Below are 27,964 nucleotides of genomic sequence, written 5' to 3'. Positions count from 1 at the left end.
ACAAGATGGTATCTCGCTAGCCCTTTCTGAGACCGCAAAACATAAATGCAGAGCACCTCCGAAGATCAAGGACTGACTAAACATTGTAATTCATGGTAAAAGAGATCCAGTCATAGTCATACTCAATGTAAACTAACAGTAATACATGCAAATGACATCGGGGCTCTCCAAATGGTGCTTTTTAATAATAGGATGATGACTCAACATAAAATAAATAGATATGCCCTTCACAGAGGGAAGCAGGGATTTGTAGAGGTGCGAGAGCTCGATTTTTGAAACAAAGATGAATAATATTTTGAGTGGTATACTTTCATTGTCAACATAACAACCAAGAGATCTCGATATCTTCCATGCTACACACATTATAGGCGGTTCCCAAACAGAATGGTAAAGTTTATACTCCCCCTTCCACCAACAAACATCAATCCATGGCTTGTCCGAAACAACGGGTGCCTCCAACTAACAACAATCCTGGGGGAGTTTTGTTTGCAATTATTTTGATTTGGTTAGAGCATGGGACTGGGCATCCCGATTACCAGCCATTTTCTCATGAGTGAGGAGCGGAGTCCACTCCTCTTGAGAATAACCCACCTAGCATGGAAGATACATACAACCCTAGTTGGTACGTGAGCTATTCGAGCATACAAAATAGAATGTCATTTGAAGGTTTAGAGTTTGTCACATACAAATTTACTTGGAACGGCAGGTAGATACCACATATAGGAAGGTATGGTGGACTCATATGGAATAACTTTTGGGGTTTATGGAAGTGGATGCACAAGCAGTATTCCCACTTAGTACAAGTGAAAGCTAGAAAGAGACTGGGAAGCGACCAGCTAGAGAGCAACAACAGTCATGAACATGCATTAAAATTAATCAACACTGAGTGCAAGCATGAGTAGGATATAATTCACCATGAACATAAATATCATGGAGGCTATGTTGATTTTGTTTGAACTACATGCGTAAACATGTGCCAAGTCAAGCCACTCGAATCATTCAAAGGAGGATACCACCCTATCATACCACATCACAACCATTTTAATAGCATGTTGGCATGCACGGTGAACCATTATAAACTCCTAGCTAATTAAGCATGGCATGAGCAACTATAATCTCTAATTGTCATTGCAAACTGTTTCATTCATAATAGGCTGAATCAGGAATGATGAACTAATCATATTTAAAAAAACAAGATAGGTCGAGTTCATACCATCTTTTCTCATCTCAATCAGTTCATCATATATCATCATTATTGCCTTTCACTTGCACGACCGAACGGTGTGGGTAATAATAATAGTGCATGTGCATTGGACTAAGCTAGAATCTGCAAGCATTCAATATAAGGGAGAAGACAAGGTAATATGGGCTCTTGGTTAGATCAACAATAATGCATATGAGAGCCATTGAACATTTTCATCATGGTCTTCTCCTCTCGACCCCCAAAGAAAAGAAACAAAACTATTTACACGGGAATGCTCCCAACAAGCAAAAGAAGAACGAGAAATCCTTTTGGGTTTTCTTTTAATTACTACTACTACAAGCAGGGAAAATAAACTAGCTAAAAGCTACAACTAATTTTTTTTGGTTTTTCTTAAGGTTTTTCAAACACTCAAGAAGAAGGCTTAAAAATAAAATAAACTAGCATGGATAGTACAATGAAAAAGTATGAGCACCGACAACTGGCATGAGTGTGTGAACATGAATGTAACATCAGTGAGGAATACATACTCCCCCAAGCTTAGGCTTTTGCCCTAAGTTGGTCTAGGGCTACTAATGGCCTGGTGGATATCCAAAGTTGTAGCTGGGGTCGTACTGAGATGCAACAGCTACTGCCTGACAAGCTGCAGCTTGGAGGCGAGCTGCCTCCGTCCTCCTCTCGTACTCGTTTGCCTCCTCCCTGGTTATAACATGTAACGCCCCGAGACCGATGTGCCAGGTGTCGTCTAGTTATTCACTGTTGTTGCCTTGTCATTGCTTGCTTGTCATGCATTGCATATCATGTCATCATGTGCATTGCATTTGCATACGTGTTCGTGTCTTGCACTCGAGCATTTTCCCCGTTGTCCATTTTGCAATCCGGCGCTCCGTTCTCCTCCGGTGGTCATTCCTAGCTTTATTTTGTGTGTGGGGATTAAACATTTCCGGATTGGACCGAGACTTGCCAAGCGGCCTTGGTTTACTACTGGTAGACCGCCTGTCAAGTTTCATATCATTTGGACTTCGTTTGATACTCCAACGGTTAACCGAGGGACCGAGAAGGCCTCGTGTGTGTTGCAGCCCAACACCCCTTCAATTTGGCCCAAAACCCACCTAAGCCTTCTCCATCATCTAGATCGTTCGATCACGATGGCGTGGCCGAAAACCGCACCCCATTTGGACTCTCCTAGCTCCCTCTACCTATAATATGTGGCCATCCCCGAAATTTTCGCGGATGAACCCTAGCCCCGCTCCTCTCGCATCGCCGGACATGTCCATCCGGTCACCGAACATGTCCGCGCCACCGCCACCTCACTTCGGCAAACCGCATCGCGCCACGTCGCCACCTGACCGCGCCCGCATCCAATCTCCTCGCGCCACGCGTCTTAGGCCTCCTCCTCCACCGCGCGGCCCGCCTGAGCCCGCGCGCGGCCCGCGGAGCCCATCAGGGCCCGCCCCGAGCTCGTGTGCTCCCGCACCTCAGCGCCTCCAGCCCCGCCGCCACGGGCAACCGCGCCGGCCGCCCCTCGCGCCGCCGCCTTGATGCTCTGCCGCCTCCGCGTCGCCGGGAACCGCCTCCGGCGCCCCAGGTCATCTCGCCCGCTGCCGTCTCCTCCTTTCCCTCTCCATTTTCTCTCTCCCTCATCTCCCCGTTTCTCTATGCAGGAATGGCGCCGCCGCCGCCGGAGCTTCCTCGCCGCCGTTCCGTCGCGTGCTGCCTCCGGATCCGGCCGGAACGGGTACGGAGCGACCAGATCCGGCCGTCCCCAACGTCCCCGGCGCCGTCCCGCGCCTCCCGGCCATCTCCCGCATCTCCGGCGGCTCCTCCGGTGACTTCTTCGGTGATCCTCGAAGAACGTGCACAAACCCTAGATCTGGAGGTCTATATTTTCACCAAGTCCCGGAGTTTCCCTGTTTCATGTGCTCCAGTTCATAGCCTCGTAACTTTGCATCCGTAGCTCCGATTCATGCATATAGCATATCAAAATGTTCATCTCAGAGAGTACATCATTTCATTCCATTGCATCATTTTCATTTGAGTTCATCTTGATGCCCGAAATGCTGTTAGAAGAGGCCTACTTGAGATATTTGTCAGATCTGCTGCTCCATTTGGACATTTCTCATTTTTGCCATGATTATTGTGTGCATGATATGCCCATGAATATGTTTTGTTAAGGGTTTTGTCATCTTTCCAGAGGTGCAACCCATGTATTTTTGTGATGTGTTTGGTGACTAGCACAAGCTTGCAAAGTGGTGCACTTGTTAATTCTGTTTTCAGGGACTTAGCAATTCCACTAAGTCCTTAATCTGTTTATCTCATGATGCCATATGTTCATGTTGTTTCCTAGTGATCCGTGCCTCTTTTGAGGATGATCAGTAAGGATGTTTTGTTAATCTTGTATTGATCTATCCATCCATGTCTTTGTTTGCGATTATGGAGCACCCTAGCTTGAGTCAATCGAGCTCTACTTTTGCTACTTCGTGAATCTGGGAAGATTGTCAACTTGTTTGCAATTTTGCCGATGATGTTTTAGTTGATCCGTGCATGCTATGTTATTGTTCTTGCCATGTCTAGCTTGCATTTTGTGTGTTATTGATAGATGTATGCTTAGATTTTCATTACTTGCACCATAGTGAGTGCATCGAGCTCGTAAACATGCCTACTTGAGATATGTTTCAGCATGCTCCAGTTTTCACTAAGTCTGAAAACTGATTATGGTTTTGCTATGTTCACATGCTTGCAATTGTATTTTCTGATCCCTTTTGGCTCAAGGTCACTAAGGGACTTTTGTTAAGCTCTTTGAGTAGCTCCATGCCATGCTTTACTTTGCCATGTTCAGGTCCTGTAGCATGTAGTTTTGATGCTCCGAAGAGTGCTACCTGATCTGAAATTCCAGACAAGTGTTAATTTCACTAAGTCTGAGATCTGTTTACCATATGCATTTTTTGCCATGCTTGTTTGAACCTGTTAATGGATGAATTGGCCGTAGCTCAGTGCTAGACTTTTGTTAAGCATCATGAATGCATCCCTGACATGTATTTTGTTGTCATGTTGAGTGCTGTAGCATGTTCATCTCATTGCATTTAGATGGCTACTTGTTGTATATCGCAGACCGGTGTCATATTTGAATCGCTTGCCATTTCCAAACCGTAACTCCATTTCCGGCGTTCTTTATATCGTTTTCAAGCGGTTTCATCTCATCTTTCCAGTGGCACACTTGGATTCCCAAGTTGTGGCCAGGTTCATGCATCCCTTGTCAAATCTTGCATATGCATCCTGCATCGCATCCCGCATAGCATATCATCTTTGCATCTTATTGTTTGATCCTTGCACGTGGTTGATTGTGTCCTTGTGGCTTGTTTGTAAAACAGATAGAAAATACTATTGCAAGTATAATTCAGAAAACAGACAGAAAATACTATTTTTTCTTTATTTAATCTAAATTACAGAAAGTAAAAAGAGGGTACATCATGTAACGCTCCAAGACCGGAGCTTCAGTTGCCTTCCAGGGTTTCCGGGTTTCGTCGTGTGTTTTGTTTGGTCCGCTACATTTCATCTTTGCATCATGTGCATTGCATCATGTCATCATGCCATCAAGTCATTTCTTTTCTTAACTCAACTAAATAAACCGTATGGATCGTCGATCCATTTAAACCGAGGGAATTCACATGGTGATTCTCTTTACAACTTATCCTCTCGATATTTAGAGAGCTATAGTAATTATTCCAATTATGTGGAATTACCTTAACACACTTGCAAAAATCCCAATGCCTTTTATTATTTCAACTCTTGGCCTCTAACTTTGCCACATGTCCTTTCATCATTTTCCGGAGCCCCACCTAATTTCTCAACATTTTTGGGCACTTCGAAAAACCTATCCTAGTTCAAACCTTTTGAATTAAATTCAAAGGAATTTGAATTTAATCTTTCAAACTTGACCTTTTTCTATTTTCCCGGACCATGCACATTTTTCCGAGTCCGTGAAAATTATCCCCGTGCCCAAATTCTTCGTCTAACCTTCTCTTCTCTCTTTTCCTTTCTCCTATTTTATTGTCTCTGTTTTTGTTAAGAGTTGAATCAAGAGAGGGAGAGAAGGGAGCCCAGCAGGCCATTTGGGCCCAGCTGCATCTAACCTAGCCGGCTCCAAGGCCCACTCCCCCGGCCCACCTAACCCTCTAACCTAGCCCGCACCCTGCTCTCCTCCCTTGCACCGCCACTCCCTCCTCTCGATCTCACCCTCTCTCTCCCACAGCGCCCGAACCACCATCTTCCTCGATCCCATCTTCCTCCCGCAACCTCTCCCTCGATCCCTCTTCACCTCCTCGCCTCCCCGCCGCGTGGCTCAGTGCCAGCGCCGCTGCTGCTTCGTCACCCGTGTCGCCATGGTCCTCCTTGTGCCTCTGCTTCTTCACCTGCAGCTCCGTCGCCCCATGTCCACATCGCCGGCCACCAGCAGGACGCCGCCGCAGTGCCGACCAGCGCCGGCCTCGACCGCCTCCTCTGCTCCGCCTCCATCGCCGGCGACCACGTCCAGCGCCCACCTTTGGGAGCTCGACGCCCCTGCCTCATCCTCTTCTGTGGCTGCAGAATCCTGCCGCGAGCGTGCCGCCATGCTGCTTCGCCGTCCATGGCCCTAGCCTCCTGCCATGGAGCTGCCGCTGCCGGCGTCCATCTCCTCGCCCATGCCTCCCCGTCGCTCTTCCTTCACGTGTACTACCGCAGGAGCGCCAACGCCACCAGGCCGCCGTCCCGCACTCAAGCTCCTCCGCCCCTGGGTTCCGTTCGCGCCGTCGTTTGCCCAGATCCGACGCCGGCCGACCAGGATCCGCTCGTCTTCGCCGTTACCAGCGCTGCAGGAACCGTGCTTCAAGTCCCCATCACCAATCTGGCCTTGCACATCTTGTTTGACCCAAGGAGACCCACACCGCCGGCAAGACCAAGGATGCCCGAACGAGTGCTGACCGAAACGCCTAAGTACCACTACTTCCACGATGACCGTTGTTCGCCAAGTACACCTTCGGACGCCAAGTTCCTCTTCAAAATGTACGACTACTCGGTGTTGTGTCAAGTACCCCGATGGCCAGAGCCCTCGGATCCGTCAAGTTTGTCTACGAACCGAGAACAACTACCGTCTCCAAAGAACAGTGTAGCGGAACCGTCAAGTTCGACTACGACTCGTGTACGACTACGCAGGATTCCTCGGACGCCAAGTTCAACAATGCATCAAGTTCCTCACCGTGACCCCGAACATCTATGGAAACTCGCGCAATGATAAACATGTACCACTACCGTCGCCGAAATCGCGAGAACCTCTACCTTCGACCCTAGAGCATGCGAGAACGACTACTTCGACTACGAACGTCCCGAAAACGTCTACTTCCCCTACACCGCATCGAACTCAAACTGCTCCAATAACGCACGCTTCGAAGGTATAACCCCGAGACGACGTCCGTGAACGAATGCTTGCGATGTTTGAGATGCTCATGTTTGCACCGTGTCTAATTTGTCACTCGTTTCCTTGTCGCCAACTCGTGGGACACCCGATATCCGGGAGCGCCCCACCATCTTCTGCACGCAACCGCACACTTCTCCTTTGCATCGGTATCTCAATCGAGTTACCGGAACCAGAACGTTGCCGTGGCACCCCTTCCCTTTCCACCACGGTGACAAATGCTTCATAATGCTCTTGTCAACTTTTAATAAAAATTGCATAAACTTGTTCATGTCATCCGCATCATGATAACAACAATTAAAATGTTTAATTTGTTGTTTGCATTAATTTACTAATGCATATGGGGATTTACCAGGTTTGTTGTTTGCTATATCCGGCCCCATTTAAATTGTTTAGATAATAATCCCTTTATGTTTCACCTCTTGACATGCTTAACAACATTTAATATTGTTGGGTACATAAACAAGATCGAACTAAATAACTTGAATGTGGTGTTTTGTCAATGTGCAACGGAGTTGCATATTGAGCTCCACTTAATTTGTAGGGCTGTTTGTGCACTTTGCCATGGCATGTCTCATTAAACCGGACATGCATCATACTTGTTTGCGCATCGTGTCATGCTTATGTGGTGGTTGTTTACTATATTGTTTGCTTCTTTCCGGTGTTGCTTCTTCAGGTTGGTTCCGATAACATTGCGTTTGTGAGGATCCATTCGACTACGTCCGTTTGTCTTCTTCATGGACTCGTTCTTCTTCTTTGCGGGATCTCAGGCAAGATGATCATATCCTCGAAATCACTACTATCTTTGCTTTGCTAGTTGCTCGCTCTTTTGCTATGCCTGTGCTGCGATACCTACCACTTGCTTATCATGCCTCTCATATTGTTGAACCAAGCCTCTAACCCACCTTGTCCTAGCAAACCGTTGTTTGGCTATGTTACCGCTTTGCTCAGCCCCTCTTATAGCTTTGTTAGTTGCAGGTGAAGATTGAAGTTTGTTCCTTGTTGGGACACGGAGATGTTGTTCCTTATTGGAACATGTTTACTTGTTGGGATATCACGATATATCTTATTTAATTAATGCATCTATATACTTGGTAAAGGGTGGAAGGCTCAGCCTTATGCCTGGTGTTTTGTTCCACTCTTGCCGCCCTAGTTTCCGTCATATCGGTGTTATGTTCCCGAATTTTGCGTTCCTTACGCGGTTGGGTTATAATGGAACCCCTTGACAGTTCTCTTTGAATAAAACTCCTCCAGCAAGGCCCAACATTAGTTTTACCATTTGCCACCTAGCCTTTTTCCCTTGGGTTAGGCCAGCCAAGGGTCATCTTTATTTTAACCCCCCGGGCCAGTGCTTGTCTAAGTGTTGGTCCAAACTAGAGCCCCTTGCAGCGCCACCTCGGGGAAACTCGAGGGCTGGTTTTAGTTGTACGGATTGCTTATCCGATGTTGCCCTAAGAACGAGATATGTGCAGCTCCCATCAGGATGTTGGTGCATCGGGCGGTCTTGCTTGACTTGTTTTACCATTGTCGAGGATGTCTTGTAGAACCGGGATACTGAGTCTGATCGAAATGTCTCGGGAGGAGGTCTATTCCTTCGTTGACTGTGAGAGCTTGTCATGGGCTAAGTTGGGACTCCCCTGCAGGGATTTGAACTTTCGAAAGCCGTGCCCGCGGTTATGGGTAGATGGGAATTTGTTAATGTCCGGTTGTAGATAACTTGAAACTTAACTTAATTAAAATGAATCAACCGCGTGTGTAACCGTGATGGTCTCTTTCCGGCGGAGTCCGGGAAGTGAACACGGTGTTGGAGTAATGCTTGACATAGGTTGTTCTAGGTTCACTTCTTGATCATAGTTTCACGATCGTGCTTTGCCTTCTCTTCTCGCTCTCTTTTACGTATGTTAGCCACCATATATGCTAGTCGCTTGCTGCAGCTCCACCTCATACCTTTACCTTACCCATAAGCTTAAATAGTCTTGATCGCGAGGGTGCGAGATTGCTGAGTCCCCATGACTCACAGATACTTCCAAAACCAGCTTGCAAGTGCTGATGAGTCCGTGCAGATGACGCAACCAAGCTTAGGAGGAGCTCGATGAAGACTTTGTCCGTTGTGTTGTTTCGTTCTAGTTGATCAGTAGTGGAGCCCAGTTGGGGTCGATCGGGGACCGTGTCGCATTTGGGGTTCTTCTTTTATTTTGGTTCCGTAGTCGGACCTTGATTGTATCTGGATGATGTAATGCTTTATTCATGTATTGTGTGAAGTGGCGATTGTAAGCCAACTATGTATCTCTTTCCCTTATGTATTACATGGGTTGTGTGAAGATTACCTCGCTTGCGACATTGCTTTCAATGCGGTTATGCCTCTAAGTCGTGCTTCGACACGTGGGAGATATAGCCGCATCGAGGGCGTTACAAGTTGGTAATCAGAGCCTTCCCCGACCTTAGGAGCCCCATTGCTTGATCGAATTAGCGGACGAGTTGAGTCTAGAAAAATGCTTTGAGTCATTTAGGAATTATATATCGGAGAGTTTAGGAATTCTTTTTACTTCCCAGTCTCCTCGTCGCTCTGGTGAGGCATCCTGACGTAGAGTTTTGACTCTTCTCTTCTCATATTTCACTAAAAATTTTTTAGGATCACGCGGGTATCTTGGAATCGTTTTGATGGTTTTGTGACGAGAACTTTGTCTTGGTGCCTCCTGTCAGGTGTTTTGTGGCAGTGTCCTGGGGAGTTGAGCTCCGAGGTGTTGTCGTCATAATTTTATTGTTGCAGTTCTGGAATACCTGAGTTTAGTACGCCGACATCGAAAATCTCTTTTATGCAGTTCGTTGGTGAGATAACCTCGATGCCACCCAGTACTGGGGCGGGAGTTCGGGAGTATTGCCATAACTTGTATAACGGATGTTTTTCGAAGGTTGAGGTAGATGATTTCCGAAGGTTTCTTGGTTATGTGTTGAAGGATGGATACAGCCGGATGTAGGATTTGCTAGTTTGGGTGAGATATTATGCTTCCCCTGTATCCCCAACACCTGATTGCATAACCGGAAAATTTCGGGAGTTTCATAAGTGGGAATTCAAGTAGCTCTTAGGATATCTTTCTGACAGATGTATGATTTGAAATTGGGGTTCGACGTCTAGTGGTCCGCCTATTCACGGTCGGTTTTACAGTGGTCTCGTTGTGTCTTAAGGAGTCCTTGGCTATGCCGACTCGGGGACGCTTCGTATGTCATGTGCACTGCCTTGTACATGATGGTGCTGTACGATCGAGCCCGTGTAGGCCCCACCACGAAAACTTCGGACGAAATCTCTATCATATGTTTGTTCCGGCTTATTCCGCAAGCCAATCCTTTGTTTTTCTTTTTGAGTTATGGTATTCGAGTTGCTTCAAAGTCAAGAGTTGATTCCATACCTTTCCTAAATGGTGTTCTCATACTCCGATGTGAATACCAATCCTTCTTGATAATCGAGACTGTCATGTCAATCCTTTTTCAACCGGCGTGTTTCTCTTCAAGTGGATCCAATCATTTCAACAACCGCAAGATCTATTACTAGTTCTTCTCAACGGGGTTCGTTTCAACCATTCCAAATTGTCTTTGTTTTTCCCACCCTCCCTCCCTTTGTTTTCTCCAAGGATTCAGATCTCTTAATCAAGTATCCATCTTATTGATGTGAATTCTCTCCATTCTTTTTCGTCAATATTCTTACCCGGTGGTTCTCAAGAAGATGTTCTACTAGTTCGTCATTCTCCATTCTTTCCTTTTTCGGTGGATCCAATTCAAGCTTTCGGTGTTGATCATATTCTTTTCCGTTTTTAAATGCCTTCTCATGCCGGTGCACCTTATATTCAGTCATTTCTCGCTATTCAATTGTTCTGGAGTGCTCAAGATATCTCGAAGATTCGTGTTTCCACTCTGCAGTAGTTCAAGATCTTTCGAGGATGTTCTCTCATTCAAGCCATTTAATTCAACTGACGCAATCTATCTTTTAAATCATTCAACGGTGTTTCTTTTGAGTGGGCCCTAACCCACAGGTCTTTTCCCCGGGATCTTATCTGACTCTTCTTATTTCCCGGATATATCCTCAAATTTCTTGTCAAAGTTTGACGTAAGAATGAATTATCATCAGTCAAACGTCCTTCTCCAAGATCTTTCAAATTCATTTCATCGTTGATTCAACTTTTATATTCTTCTTTATTCCGGTGCCTCAACAATTCATGGTGGTGTTTCTTGTCGTAATTCTCAGATTTTGGAGACCGAAGAAGATTTTCTCTCAATCTTGCTCCATTCTCTTCAAGATTCGTGATTCTAGCTTGTTGCCATCCTCTCGTAATTGTTTTGATTGTGAGAATTCTTTTCACCTATCCGGAGTAATTCAAGAGTCTTCTTAGTTTGTTATCCGGAGTCCATCTACTCAGGTTTATTCATTCTCAGCTGTCAGTTATCATTCTCCTATCTTGCCGGTGCATCAATCAAATATCCTCTAATCAGTTCTTGATCTCTTCGTTCTCATGCATCTAGTTTGTCTCAAGCACCTTCGTTCATTTGCTAATTCTTACCGGTGATTCACCCCTACTTCGTTCATTTTCAATTCTTACGGTGGTTCGTGCAAGAGTTCTCATTATTCGTTATCATATCAATTCATGCATTGTTCCAATCCTACCGGTGGTTCGTTGAAGACGTTCTCAAATTTATGTTATATCTCTCTTAATCCTTGATACGAGAATAAGTAGTGTGCCAAATTTGTTGATTGTCGTCAATTTAATTGGTGAAGGATAAGCATACTGTAATTCTTATTCTTGTTTCATCCAAGTGATTAATGCCTTATTCCGGAGGTTCATCAAAATTCTCGATTTCTTTTGTTCATCTTTCTTTTCCCGGAGTTCCAACCTTTTTTTCAATTACATCTCCACAGAGATTCATTTAAATCATTGCAAGGCTTGAACCTTATTCTTCTCATCCTCCATTTCGATTGATCAATTCTTTTATTTCCGGAGTTCTCATGAAGGTTCTACATGATGGTTCATCAAGGATTTATATTCCTTCTTGAAGTGTTCATCGAGATTCTTTTCTAAGGAGCTCAAGCATTATTTATCTTGCATTCGGAGTGCAATTCTTTCTTCCGTATCAATAGAGGTGGTATTACGCCATTCTTGATAATTTGAGTTGTTTCATGTTTCACAAGTTATCGAGAATGGGGTATTTTAAATCCATCAACATCTTCATCGGAGCTATCTTGTGTCATGTTTCACCTAAAATCTTTCCCTAAGGATGGTTTCTATCTACGGTGCTTACCAAGGACCCAAGTTCTTCTTTATCCTCCTAGTGAAATACTTTCTTGTCTCCTTGTTCATATCAATACAATTCTTTCCCGTGAGTGGCAGGTTGTCACCTCATAATTTTGAGATGTATTTCATAAGACCATATCAAGATTATTCTTTTTCGTTGTTGGTTTTCATTTGCAGTCGGAGTGCTGCCCAAATTATATCATTCTTAATCCTTTTCTATCTTGTTTTAACCGGAGTGCTTTCAACTTTGTTCATCTCTGTTGCTTTCTTTCTTTCATTTGTTCAACTTTTCAAGGTTTTTTGGTTTCACTCGTTTGTCAAAGGAGCAACTTAGTTTTACCTCTTCTATTTCTCTTCCGTTTTTCCCTCCGGTGCCATCCTAGATCTCGGGACGAGATCCTCTCGTAGTGGTGGAGTGTTGTAATGCCCCAAGACCGGAGCTCCAGCTGCCTTCCAGGGTTTCCGGGTTTCATCGTGTGTTTTGTTTGGTCCGCTGCATTTCATCTTTGCATCATGTGCATTGCATCATGTCATCATGCCATCATGTCATTTCTTTTCTTAACTCAACTAAATAAACCGTATGGATCGTCGATCCATTTAAACCGAGGGAATTCACATGGTGATTCTCTTTACAACTTATCCTCTCGATATTTAGAGAGCTATAGTAATTATTCCAATTATGTGGAATTACCTTAACACACTTGCAAAAATCCCAATGCCTTTTATTATTTCAACTCTTGGCCTCTAACTTTGCCACATGTCCTTTCATCATTTTTTGGAGCCCCACCTAATTTCTCAACATTTTTGGGCACTTCGAAAAACCTATCCTAGTTCAAACCTTTTGAATTAAATTCAAAGGAATTTGAATTTAATCTTTCAAACTTGACCTTTTTCAATTTTCCCGGACCGTGCACATTTTTCTGAGTCCGTGAAAATTATCCCCATGCCCAAATTCTTCCTCTAACCTTCTCTTCTCTCTTTTCCTTTCTCCTATTTTATTGTCTCTGTTTTTGTTAAGAGTAGAATCAAGAGAGGGAGAGAAGGGAGCCCAGCAGGCCATTTGGGCCCAGCTGCATCTAACCTAGCCGGCTCCAAGGCCCACTCCCCCCGCCCACCTAACCCTCTAACCTAGCCCGCACCTTGCTCTCCTCCCTTGCGCCGCCACTCCCTCCTCTCGATCTCATCCTCTCTCTCCCGCAGCGCCCGAACCACCATCTTCCTCGATCCCATCTTCCTCCTGCAACCTCTCCCTCTCGATCCCTCTTCACCTCCTCGCCTCCCCGCCGCGTGGCTCGGCGCCAGCGCCGCTGCTGCTTCGTCACCTGTGTCTCCATGGTCCTCCTTGTGCCTCTGCTTCTTCACCTGCGGCTCCGTCGCCCCATGTCCACGTCGCCGGCCACCAGCAGGACGCCGCCGCAGCGCCGACCAGCGCCGGCCTCGACCGCCTCCTCTGCTCCGCCTCCATCGCTGGCGACCACGTCCAGCGCCCACCTCTGGGAGCTCGACGCCCCTGCCTCGTCCTCTTCTGTGGCTGCAAAAGCCTGCCACGAGCGTGCCGCCATGCTGCTTCGCCGTCCATGGCCCTGGCCTCCTGCCAAGGAGCTGCCGCTGCCGGCGACAATCTCCTCGCCCATGCCTCCCCGTCGCTGTTCCTTCACGTGTACTGTCGCAGGAGCGCCAACGCCACCAGGCCGCCGTCCCGCGCTCAAGCTCCTCCGCCCCTGGGTTCCATTCACGCCGCCGTTTTCCCAGATCCGACGCCGGCCGACCAGGATCCGCTCGTCTTCGCCGTTACCAGTGCTGCAGGAACCGTGCTTCAAGTCCCCTTCGCCAATCTGACCTTGCACATCTTGTTTGACCCAAGGAGACCCACACTGCCGGCAAGACCAAGGATGCCCGAACAAGTGCTGACCGAAACACCTAAGTACCACTACTTCCACAATGACCGTTGTTCGCCAAGTACACCTTCGGATGCCAAGTTCCTCTTCAAAACGTATGACTACTCGGCGTTGCGTCAAGTACCCCGATGCCGGAGCCCTCGGATCCGTCAAGTTTGTCTACGAACCGAGAACAACTACCGTCTCCAAAGAACCGTGTAGCGGAACCGTCAAGTTCGACTACGACTCATGTATGACTACGCGGGATTCCTCGGGCGCCAAGTTAAACAATGCATCAAGTTCCTTGCCGTGACCCCGAACATCTACGGAAACTCGCGCAACGATAAACATGTACGACTACCGTCGCCGAGATCACGAGAACCTCTACCGTCGACCCTAGAGCATGCGAGAACGACTACTTCGACTACGAACGTCCCGAAAACGTCTACTTCCCCTACACCGCATCGAACTCGAACCGCTCCGATAACGCACGCTTCGAAGGTATAACCCCGAGACGACGTCCGTGAATGAATGCTTGCGATGTTTCAGATGCTCATGTTTGCACTGTGTCCAATTTGTCACTCGTTTCCTTGTCGCCAACTCGTGGGACACCCTGTATCCGGGAGCGCCCCACCATCTTCTGCACGCAACCGCACACTTCTCCTTTGCATCGGTATCTCAATCGAGTTACCGGAACCAGAACGTTGCCGTGGCACTGTTTTTGTTACCGTTGCCGTGGCACCCCTTCCCTTTCCACCATGGTGACAAATGCTTCATAATGCTCTTGTCAACTTTTAATAAAAATTGCATAAACTTGTTCATGTCATCTGCATCACGATAACAACAATTAAAATGTTTAATTTGTTGTTTGCATTAATTTACTAATGCATATGGGGATTTACCGGATTTGTTGTTTGCTATATCCGGCCCCATTTAAATTTTTTAGATAGATAATCCCTTTATGTTTCACCTCTTGACATGCTTAACAACATTTAATATTGTTGGGTACATAAACGAGATCGAACTAAATAACTTGAATGTGGTGTTTTGTCAATGTGCAGCGGAGTTGCATATTGAGCTCCACTTAATTTGTAGGGCTGTTTGTGCACTTTGCCATGCCATGTCTCATTAAACCGGACATGCATCATACTTGTTTGCGCATCGTGTCATGCTTATGTGGTGGTTGTTTACTATGTTGTTTGCTTCTTTCCGGTGTTGCTTCTTTTGGTTGGTTCCAATAACGTTGCGTTTGTGAGGATCCATTCGACTACGTCCGTTTTTCTTCTTCATGGACTCGTTCTTCTTCCTTGCAGGATCTCAGGCAAGATGATCATACCCTCGAAATCACTACTATCTTTGCTTTGCTAGTTGCTCGCTCTTTTGCTATGCCTATGCTGCGATACCTACCACTTGCTTATCATGCCTCCCATATTGTTGAACCAAGCCTCTAACCCACCTTGTCCTAGCAAACCGTTGTTTGGCTATGTTACCGCTTTGCTCAGCCCCTCTTATAGCGTTGTTAGTTGCAGGTGAAGATTGAAGTTTGTTCCTTGTTGGGACACGGAGATGTTGTTCCTTGTTGGAACATGTTTACTTGTTGGGATATCACGATATATCTTATTTAATTAATGCATCTATATACTTGGTAAAGGGTGGAAGGCTCGGCCTTATGCCTGGTGTTTTGTTCCACTCTTGCCGCCCTAGTTTCCGTCATATCGGTGTTATGTTCCCGGATTTTGTGTTCCTTACGCGGTTGGGTTATAATGGGAACCCCTTGACAGTTCGCTTTGAATAAAACTCCTCCAGCAAGGCCCAACATTGGTTTTACCATTTGCCACCTAGACTTTTTCCCTTGGGTTAGGCCAGCCCATGGGTCATCTTTATTTTAACCCCCCCGGGCCAGTGCTTGTCTAAGTGTTGGTCCAAACTAGAGCCCCTTGCAGCGCCACCTCGGGGAAACTCGAGGGCTGGTTTTAGTTGTACGGATTGCTTATCCGGTGTTGCCCTGAGAACGAGATATGTGCAGCTCCCATCAGGATGTCGGCGCATCGGGCGGTCTTGCTGGACTTGTTTTACCATTGTCGAGGATGTCTTGTAGAACCGGGATACCGAGTCTGATCGGAATGTCTTGGGAGGAGGTCTATTCCTTCGTTGACCGTGAGAGCTTGTCATGGGCTAAGTTGGGACTCCCCTGCAGGGATTTGAACTTTCGAAAGCCATGCCCGTGGTTATGGGCAGATGGGAATTTGTTAATGTCCGGTTGTAGATAACTTGAAACTTAACTTAATTAAAATGAATCAACCGCGTGTGTAATCGTGATGGTCTCTTTCCGGCGGAGTCCGGGAAGTGAACACGGTGTTGGAGTAATGCTTGACGTAGGTTGTTCTAGGTTCACTTCTTGATCATAGTTTCACGATCGTGCTTTGCCTTCTCTTCTCGCTCTCTTTTACGTATGTTAGCCACCATATATGCTAGTCGCTTGCTACAGCTCCACCTCATACCTTTACCTTACCCATAAGCTTAAATAGTCTTGATCGCGAGGGTGCGAGATTGCTGAGTCCCCATGACTCACAAATACTTCCAAAACCAGCTTATAGGTGCCGATGAGTCCGTGCAGATGACGCAACCAAGCTCATGAGGAGCTCGATGAAGACTTTGTCCGTTGTGTTGTTTCTTTCTAGTTGATCAGTAGTGGAGCCCAGTTGGGGTCGATCGGGGACCGTGTCGCATTTGGGGTTCTTCTTTTATTTTGGTTCCGTAGTCGGACCTTGATTGTATCTGGATGATGTAATGCTTTATTCATGTATTGTGTGAAGTGGCGATTGTAAGCCAACTATGTATCTCTTTCCCTTATGTATTACATGGGTTGTGTGAAGATTACCTCGCTTGCGACATTGCTTTCAATGCAGTTATGCCTCTAAGTCGTGCTTCGACACGTGGGAGATATAGCCGCACCGAGGGCGTTACACATCGAGTTGTGCTTTCTTACTTCATCCATCTCATGCTCATCAAAAGGAATCCACTAACAAGGTGGATCAAGTCTTGTTAACAAACTCTTTTCGAATAACATGAAACCAAAGAATTTTCGAATAACACTAGGTTACCTCAACGGGGATATGCATATCCCCAACAATAAGAATATCATATTTCTTCTTGACAGTAGGAAGATGAAATTCAAAACCTCCTATAGTAATTGTTGAAGTTTTTCCAATAGAATTAATACTGTGGACTTGAGGTTGTTTCCTCGGAAAGTGTACCATATGCTCATTACCATTAACATGAAAAGTGACATTGCCTTTGTTGCAATCAATAACAGCCCCTGCAGTATTCAAAAAGGGTCTACCAAGAATAATAGACATACTATCATCCTTGGGAATATCAAGAATAACAAAGTCCGTTAAAATAGCAACGTTTGCAAACCACAACAGGCACATCCTCACAAATACCGACAGGTATAGCAGTTGATTTATCAGCCATTTGCAAAGATATTTCAATAGGTGTCAACTTATTCAAATCAAGTCCACGATATAAAGAGAGAGGCATAACACTAACACCGGCTCCAAGATCACATAAAGCAGTTTTGACATAGTTTCTTTTAATGGAGCATGGTATAGTTGGTACTCCGGGATCTCCTAGTTTCTTTGGTATTCCACCCTTAAAAGTATAATTAGCAAGCATGGTGGAAATTTCAGCTTCCGGTATCTTTCTTTTATTAGTAACAATATCTTTCATATACTTAGCATAAGGATTCATTTTAAGCATATCAGTCAAACGCATACACAAAAAGATAGGTCTAATCATTTCAGCATAGCGTTCAAAATCCTCATCATCCTTTTTCTTGGATGGTTTAGGAGGAAAAGGCATGGGTTTCTGAACCCATGGTTCTCTTTCTTTACCGTGCTTCCTAGCAACAAAGTCTCTCTTATCATAACGTTTGATTCTTTGATTGTGGGTTATCAAGATCAACAGCAGGTTCAATCTCTACATCATTGTTATTGCTAGATTGAGCATCAACATGACCATCATCATTAACATTATCACTAGGTTCATGTTCATTACCAGATTGTTTTTCAGCATCAGAAATAGAAATATCATTGGGATTCTCAGGTGTGTCAACAACAGGTTCACTAGAAGCATGCAAAGTCCTATCATTTTTCTTTTTCTTCCTCTTAGAAGAACTAGGTGCATCAACAATAGTTCTCTGAGAATCTTGCTCAATTCTCTTAGGGTGGCCCTCAGGATATAAAGGTTCCTGAGTCATTTTACCCTAGTCATAACTCTAACAACATTATCATGTTTCTTATTATTTAATTCACTGAGCAAATCATTCTGAGCTTTAAGTACTTGTTCTACTTGGGTGGTAACCATAGAAGCATGTTTACTGATAAGTTTAAGTTCACCTTTAACTCTAGACATATAATCACTCAAGTGTTCAATCGTATAAGCATTATGTTTCAATTTCCTAGCAACATAAGCATTTAATTTTTCTTGTTTAACCATAAAGTCATCAAACTCATCCAAGCATTGGCTAGCAATTTTAATAGACGGGATTTCTCATTTATCAAATCTATAGAGAGAATTTACCTTTACTACCTGTGTCGGGTTATCAAGACCATGTATTTCTTCAATAGGTGTTAAATTCTTAACATCTTCAGCTTTAATACCTTTTTCTTTCATAGATTTCTTTGTCTCTTGCATACTTCAGGACTAAGAAATAGAATACCCCTTTTCTTCCGAGTTGGCTTAGGAGTTGGTTCAGGAATTGTCCAATCATTTTCATTACTCAACATATTATTCAATAGCAATTCAACTTGATCAATAGTTCTTTCCCTGAAAACACATCCAACACAACTATCCAGGTGGTCTCTGGAAGCATCAGTTAGTCCATTATAAAAGATATCAAGTATTTCATTTTTCTTGAGAGGATGATCAGGCAAAGCATTAAGTAATCGGAGAAGCCTCCCCCAAGCTTGTGGGAGACTCTCTTCTTAAATTTGCACAAAATTATATATTTCTTTTAAGGCAGCTTGTTTCTTATGAGCGGGGAAATATTTAGCAGAGAAGTAATAAATCATATCCCGGGGACTACGCACACAAGAAGGATCAAGAGAATTAAGCCATGTTTTAGCATCACCCTTTAATGATAACGAAAATAACTTAAGGATAAAGTAATAGCGAGTTTTCTCATCATTAGTGAACAGGGTGGCTATATCATTTAATTTAGTAAGATGCGCCACAACAGTTTCAGGTTCATAGCCATAAAAAGGATCAGATTCAACCAAAGTAATTAACTCAGGATCGACAGAGAAATCATAATCCTTATCAGAAATAAAGATAGGTGAGGTAGCAAAAGCAGGGTCATATTTCTTCTAGCATTCAAAGATTTTTCTTTCAGCTTAGCTAATAGTTTCTTAAGATCATATCTATCATTGCAAGCTAAAAAGTCTCTAGGAGTTTCTTCATCCATAACATAACCCTCAGGCACAATAAGAAATTCATATCTAGGGGGAGAATCTTCATCATCACTTTCATCAATATTATCAGTTTCAATAATTTCATTCTCTCTAACCCTAGCAAGTTGTTTATCAAGAAATTCACCTAATGGTACAATATTATCAAGCATAGAAGTAGTTTTATCATAAGCATCATGCAAAGCAGAAGTGGCATCATCAATAACATGTGAGATATAAGAATGAATAGCAGGTGTAGGTGGCACAAGTTTACTCATAACAGAAGGTGAATCAAGTGCAGAGCTAGATGGTAGTTCCTTACCTCCCCTCGTAGTTGAGGGATAAATCTTGGTTCTTTCATCTTTCAAGTTCTTCATAGTGATCAACAGATATAAATCCCAAGTGACTCAAATAATAGAGCTATGCTCCCCGGTAACGGTGCCAGAAAATATTCTTGATAACCCACAAGTATAGGGGATCACAACAATTTTTGAGGGTAGAGTATTCAACCCAAATCTATTGATTCGACACAAGGGGAGCCAAAGAATATTCTCAAGTATTAACAGTTGAGTTGTCAAGTCAACCGCACCTGAAAGACTTAATATCTGTAGCAAAGTATTTAGTAGCAAAGTAATATGGAAGTAACGGTAATGGTGGCAAAGGTAATAGTAATAGTTTTTGTAGTGATTGTAACAGTGGCAACGGAAAAGGAACTAAGCAAAGATCAATATGTGAAAAGCTCGTAGGCATTGGATCAGTGATGGATAATTATGTCGGATGCGATTCCTCATGCAACAGTTATAACATAGGGTGACACATAACTAGCTCCAGTTCATCAATGTAATGTAGGCATGTATTCTGAATATAGTCATACGTGCTTATGGAAAAGAACTTGCATGCCATCTTTTGTCCTACCATCCCGTGGTAGCGGGGTCCTATTGGAAACTAAGGGATATTAAGGCCTCCTTTTAATAGAGTACCAGACCAAAGCATTAACACTTAGTGAATACATGAACTCCTCAAACTACGGTCATCACCGATACGTATCCCGATTATTGTCACTTCGGGGTTAACGGCTCATAACACATAATAGGTGACTATAGACTTGCAAGATAGGATCAAGAACTCACATATATTCATGAAAACATAATAGGTTCAGATATGAAATCATGGCACTCGGGCCCTAGTGACAAGCATTAAGCATAGCAAAGTCATAGCAACATCAATCTCAGAACATAATGGATAGTAGGGATCAAACCCTAACAAAACTAACTCGATTACATGATAAATCTCATCCAACCCATCACTGCCCATCAAGCCTACGATGGAATTACTCACGCACAGCGGTGAGCATCATGAAATTGGTGATGGAGGAAGGTTGATGATGACGATGGCGACAGCTTCCCCTCTCAGGAGCCCCGAACGGACTCCGGAGCCCCGAACAGACTCCGGATCATCCCTCCTGAGAGATATTAGGGCTTGGTGGCGGCTCCGTACCGTAAAATGCGATGAATCCTTCTCTCTGATTTTTTCTCCCCGAACGTGAATATATAGAGTTAGAGTTGAGGTCGGTGGAGCCTCAGGGAGCCCATGAGACAGGGGGGCACCCAGGGGATAGGCGCGCCCCCACCCTCATGGACAGAGTGTGGGCCCCCTGGTCCTGATTCTTTCGCTAGTATTTTATATATATTCCAAAAATATTCTCCGTGAAGTTTCAGTTCATTTCGAGAACTTTTATTTCTGCACAAAAATAACACCATGGCAATTCTGCTGAAAACAATGTCAGTCCGGGTTAGTTCCGTTCAAATCATGCAAGTTAGATTCCAAAACAAGGTCAAAAGTGTTTGGGAAAGTAGATACGATGGAGTCGTATCAATGAGTCCTCCCACGATGGGAGGAGCATTGATAATGATGGCTTTAGTTTCCCCCTTCCGAAGGGAAGTTTCTCCGGCGGAATCGCTCCGCCGGAGAGCAAAAGTGCTCTTGCCCAAGTTCCACCTCAAGACGGTTGAGGCTTGTCCCGAAAGTATTCTCTTGATTTTTCTAGGGCAAATGGATTCATATAGGAGAAGATTGGCATTAGTGGGCCTCTATGGGCCCCACAAGCCACTAGGGCGCGCCCAGGGGGTAGCCCCCGGCTTGTGGGCCCACGGAGGATCCTCTCCAGTACTTCTTTCTTCCAATATTTTTATCTATTCCAAAATAATTCTCCATAAATTTTCAGATCATTTGGAGGTTTGAAGAATAACGATTTCTGTTGTAGCTTTTTCAGGTCTGAATTCCAGCTACCGGAAATCTCCCTCTTTTGGTGTAACTTGCATTGTAAGAGAGAAAAGGCATTAGAGTTGCATCATAAAGTGGAATGTAACTTCAAAATAGAAAAAATAACACTAGGAAAACATGATGCAAAATGACGTATCACTCATTCTATTTTTTGGTTTTTGGAAGCTAACTTGCAAAAACAATTGCAACAAACAAAACAAAACAAATTGAAAGCAAAACCAAATAAAAAGCAAATTGTTGGAACAAACCAACACGAGTGTTTGAAGCTAAACGAGCTGAAGTACCATCTCATTACAATTTAAATAAAAATACCTCCACATCTTGATGTAGACTGATACATCCCAAACGTATCTACTTTTCCAAACACTTTTGCTCTTGTTTTGGACTCTAATTTGCATGATTTGAATGGAACTAACCCGAACTGACGTTGTTTTCAGCTGAATTGCCATGGCATTATTTTTGTGTAGCAATAAAAGTTCTTGGATAGAGCTAAAATTACAGAGAATATTTCTAGAAATATAAAAAATATTGGCGAAGAGAACTACTAGAGGGGGGGGGCACCCAGGAGCCACAAGCTCAGGGGACGCGCCCTATGAGCTTGTGGGTCCACGAGCCTCCGTTTGCCCTAAGTCCAACTCTATAAGCACCGTCTCGTGGAGAAAAAAACAGAGAGAAAGAATCATTGCGTTTTAGGATGCGGAGCCGCCACCACCTTCTTTGGAGGGAGGGCTGATCTGGAGTCCGTTCGGGGCTCCAAAGGGTGGAATTCGTCACCATCATCATCATCAACCCTTCTCCATCAACAATCCCTTATGCTCACCACTAGGAGTGAGTAACTCATTCGTAGGCTTGCTAGACTGTGATGGAGTTGGATGAGATTTGTCATGTAATCGAGTCAATTTGTTAGGGCTTGATTCCTAGTATCCACTACGTTCTGAGATTGATGTTGCTATGACTTTGCTATGCTTAATGCTTGTCTCTGGGGCCCGAGTGCCATGATTTCAGATCTGAACCCTTTATGTTTTCATGAATATATTTGAGTTCTTAATCATATATCTTGTAAGTCGTATGCACCTATTACGTGTTATGATCCATGACATTGTCCTAGATAAGGGGATACTAACCCTGTCGGCCCATTCTCCTTGGCTCGGCCGACGAGCCCACATTCGTGATCAAGATGGACTCCAGAGGCTGTACGCGGGAGGCGTGATCAAGACTGCCTCTCCTTAAGACTTGACGTATACTCTAGGATCTCTGCCGCTGCCTAGCAGATAGCCACCGACCTTGTAACCCTAGATACCCTCCCGGGAGTGTATATAAGCCATAGGGTTTAGCCCGTAGAGGGGACATCAACGCAAAATCATTCACCCAGCCCTAGAGTTAGACCACACATTACGATCTCGAGGTAGATCAACTCTGTACTTGATACATCTCCATCAATATAAACAAGAGCAGGACATAGGGTTTTACCTCCATCAAGGAGGGCCCGAACCTGGGTAAACATCATCTCCTTCATTCCTGTTACCCTCAATTCGAGATCCACAGCTCGGGACCCCCTACCCTGAGGCCTATCTATTTTTACAGCAACAATGGTGCTTTCATTGAGAGTTCTGTTGTGCGATCACCAGAACGATCAATGGCTCATCTGCAGATCAACTGCTCCAACAACCTCGGGAGCGTTTTCGCCCCCGGCCAGCTCTTTGTCTTTGGCAGCATGTTTTTTTTGCGCCGTCTCGATAGGTCATCTGGCCTCTATCAAGTACTAGCCCCAAATCAAATTGTGGCCTTTGGTGGCCTCAAGTACACTACGAATTCCCGTGGTGAGCTCGTCCTGTCTGGATGTCCCCGGCCGAGTCGAGAACTCATCTGGCTCTAGAGGCTCGACTCAGGAACCGATCTCCGTCACGGCGCCATCAGAGACCCCCAACATATCTACTTTGGCTAGTGCCCTTTCGATCTCTAGTCCGGACTTAAATTTGATTCGACTCCCGCCTCAGAAATCATGCTAGGGTCAGAACTGACCTCGACGCAGAATCTGAAACCACTTCCAGGTCTCCTTCGCGTCGAAGACATGTCAAGTTACACTCCGGGCGTACTTCGAGTTAGCCCAGTGAAAGTGCAACTAATCCCAGGGTGGTTTTGATAATTCACAACAACATATATCTCATTGAACTAATGTCCATTCAATATAAATATTTCAGGATGTTCAGTGATTGGCATGGCAAGGACTAGAGATGCGGACCCCTCAAAATGCTAAAGAAAATGATTAACAAAAGCTCAAGACTCTACATTTTTGTTTAAGTGGTCCAAGATCACATTGAGTCCATAGGAAAGCCAATACTATTAAAAGGGGATGAGGTGTTTCTTAATGATCTATTTGCTCAAAGTGCTTAGTGATATTGCTCCAAAACTCTCAGCCACTTTCTCTATCCAAATATGTCCAAACCCTAAATTCCAACTCAGCTCCACCGATATTTCTTACCCGGAGCCACCCTGTTCATCTAGACTTAGCCACTGCCAAAATCCTAACAATTCGGATCCACCAATATGGATCTCGGTCTCAGCGAGATGGCCTTGCCAGCTATCTGTGACTTGTTGCAATCACTTAGGTCCTACTGAGAATTGCATTCGGTCTCACCGAGATGGCTTGATCGATTTTGTGTTGCCTTATTGCTTCACTTCGGTCCCACTGAGATGATGCAATCGGCGTCACTGAGTAGAGGTTTTTGTTGGTGTCAAAACCGGCGGATCTCTGGTAGGGGTCCCGAACTGTGCATCTTAGGTCGATGGTAACAGGAGGTAGGAGACACGATGTTTACCCAGGTTCGGGCCTTCTCTATGGAGGTAATACCCTACTTCATGCTTGATTGATCTTGATGAATATGAGTATTACAAGAGTTGATCTACCACGAGATCGAGATGGCTAAACCCTAAAAGCCTAGCCTGTATGACTATGGTAATGATTTTCCTCCCCTCCGGACTAAGTCCTCTGGTTTATATATACACTGGGAGGATCTAGGGTTACACAAGGTCGGTTACAAAGAAAGGAATCTACATATTTGATCGCCAAGCTTGCCTTCCACGCCAAGGAGAGTCCCATCCGGACACGGGTGCAGTCTTCGGTCTTCATATCTTCACTGCCCATCAGTCCGGCCCATGGCTAACAGGCCGGACGCCCGAGGACCCCTTAGTCCATGACTCTCTCAATATCCCCTGAACCAGGCTTCAATGACGAGGTGTCCGGCGCGTAGATTGTCTTCGGCATTGCAAGGCGGGTTCCCCTTTTCGAATACTTCAGGATAGTCTTCGGACGAAACGACAGTGTTCCGACGTGCAACACAAGTACCACAACCGTAGAGTATAGTATTTTATGAGTCCAATCTGCTGATAATTTTTATAACGTGACATCACGCTTGCCCGATTATTTATTTCGAACCGTTTCCTATCCCACCGTTCCATGTTTCGAGGCGTGGTTGTTATTGGCACATCCTGTCAAAGTAGAGATTATGTCCCCTTATTGTGGGATTCTCATCAATACGAGTGTGGGTAACCCAACCGTTCTGTTGGAAAGATTCCTTAGGAATAGGCAAGTCTTCAGGCTTAGGAGGAGGCGTTCAATACCTGGTGCCCTTATAAAGGAACCAAGGGCCGTCTTTTTACGCCAAACCTCTCCTCAGCCTTTCCAACCTCAAGTTCTAGCACCCAAGGTTCGACTCCATTGCTTCCAAGCTTTCCCGTCATGTCCGGACCCAGCCTTCAAGGTCGATGGGTGGCTTCCTCCGTTACAAAGGAGGATATCGCAAAGCTTCGGGTGGCCAGATACCTGACCGCAGAGATCCCCCATAGGCTTCCTACTCAAGGACAGGTTATTCCGACCCCCAGATCTGGCGAGAGGGTCGTATTCATCTCTCACTTCCTCCAAGGGCTAGGGTTTGCTCTCCACCCCTTTGTCCGGGGGCTAATGTTTTATTACGGACTAGATTTTCACGATCTAGCTCCAGATTCTTTCCTCCACGTCTCGGCGTTTATCATCACGTGTGAGGCCTTCCTATGAATCTCCCCACACTTCGGCCTATGGCTCAAGACCTTTAGTGTGAAGCCGAAGGTAGTCGATAGGGAACATGCGGAGTGTGGCGGTGCTATAGTAAGCAAGCTTACGAACACTCTCTGGCCAAAAGGCTCTTTCACTGAAACTTCCAACCAATGGCAGCGAGAATGGTTTTACATCACGGAACCCCGTAGTACCAAGTGGGCAACTATACCTGCGTTCCGTTCCGGCCCTCCGTTACAGCTTGCATCATGGATCAATAAGGGGCTAGACTAGGGATCAGTCGATGAAGTGCAGACTCTACAGAGCCGCATCCAAACCCTCCTTGAGAAGGACATAGATCTTGTCGACGTGATTCAAGTAATGCTAGTCTGCCGAGCTCTGCCATGCTAGCGTAGGCCTCTTCGCATGTGGGAGTTTAATCCGGAAGGACCACGAACCCTCCAACACTTCTTCGGCATTACGCACAAAGGGACATGGAAGTTGTTTTTCAGGAAATGAAAACATTGGCCGGACACCACTAAGGATGCCGGCCTCGACTGCAACCGTCCAGATACCCCGGTAAGCACTTGACTTCCGAACACTTTGTATTTAAGTATGCCGTAATACATTACTGAGCAAGCTATCTTCTTCCAGGGTTGGATAAAGAAAGCAGAACTAATTAGGTGTTCGGGCCCCCTTCCCAAAGGCTCAGCGGACCCCGTATTAACAAGGACGCTGGCCCCGGCTCCGTACCAGATGCCTGTGAGGGAGAGCAAGGTGGAGAGTGGGAGGACCAAAGATGGCCTCCACCCTGAAGGTATATCAGACATTATGTCCGGGGGAATCAAGATTCCATTGTTCGAAGACAAAAATGAAGGGGAAGTCAACGTCTCTTCCCCCCATGGAAAGAGAAGGGCTGCCTCTGAAAATTGGGAGGGAAAGGCTCCTAAGCGAGGCAAGATGCCTCTGTCGGGTGGATCAGGCTTGGAGGACGATGTCATCGCACAGTCCCATGACGAGGACAAGCCTTAGGCCAAATCATGAGTGAACAAGGGTGTTTTAAATATGTCCCGTTCCTTTCTTGTAACATCTAGAATATATGTTTTTGTAGTTCGGCACGTAGTCTTCTCCAACAATCCTCTTCCTCGGGGGACCTTCTCCTAGAGATGATGGAAAGCGAGACGCCTCCACCGGTCTCCTTGCCCAATAGGGCGGGCGACTTCGAGGTGTCGTCGCGAAGGGTCTCCCCCGATCAACAAGTGGTGCAAGGGATGACGAATACACTACCCGAAGGTGACACTTCGGTGGCCCAGGGTCCGGAGACCAACAATGGAGGTCCCGAGCAGTCCGGTCTACAGCCGGATGCGAATAAACGGATTCCTTCAAAGGGAGGCCGTACTCCTTCAGCAGCTTCCGGGGACCTAGAGGCGCCGGATATATTGACGAACATGCTGCGACAGACATCCGTCACAGAGGAACATTGTACCTTGATGGGCACAGTGGTTGAAAAGGTACTGTCTGCGAAAAGCGGATTGAATGAGGCCTTCGTGAGCCTGCTAAGAGGCTTCGAGGTTTATACTGTAACATGTTAGTTTGTGTTTTATTCACAAAATACACCTGTGTATAGATAGTAGCCCCTAAGACTTGATATGTCTCCATCGTATCTACTTTTCCAAACACTTTTGCCCTTGTTTTGGACTCTAACTTGCATGATTTGAATGGAACTAACCCGGACTAATGCTGTTTTCAGCAGAATTGCCATGGTGTTGTTTTTGTGCAGAAATAAAAGTTCTCGGAATGACCTGGAAATCAATGGAGATTATTTTTGGATATATAAAAAATACTGGAAGAAGAATCCATGTCAGGGGGCCCACACCCTGTCCATGAGGGTGGGGGGCGCACCTACCCCCTGGGCACGCCCCCTGCCTCGTCGGCCCCCTGACGCTCCACCGACCTCAACGCCAACTCCATATATTCGTGTTCCGGAGAAAAAAATCAGAGAGAAGGATTCATCACGTTTTACGATATGGAGCCGCTGCCAAGCCCTAAACTCTCCCGGGAGGGCTGATCCGGAGTCCGTTCGGGGCTCCAAAGAGGGGAATCCGTCGCCATCATCATCAACAACCTTCCTCCATCACCAATTTCATGATGCTCACCGCCGTGCATGAGTAATTCCATCGTAGGCTTGCTGGACGGTGATGGGTTGGATGAGATTTATCATGTAATCGAGTTAGTTTTGTTAGGGTTTGATCCCTAGTATCCACTATGTTCTGAGATTGATGTTGCTATGACTTTGCTATGCTTAATGCTTGTCACTAGGGCCCGAGTGCCATGATTTCAGATCTAAACCTATTATGTTTTCATGAATATATGTGAGTTCTTGATAATA

This window comes from Triticum dicoccoides, chromosome 1A, assembly GCF_002162155.2.
Source record: "Triticum dicoccoides isolate Atlit2015 ecotype Zavitan chromosome 1A, WEW_v2.0, whole genome shotgun sequence".
Taxonomy (NCBI): domain Eukaryota; kingdom Viridiplantae; phylum Streptophyta; class Magnoliopsida; order Poales; family Poaceae; genus Triticum; species Triticum dicoccoides.
This window is presented reverse-complemented; position numbering follows the sequence as displayed.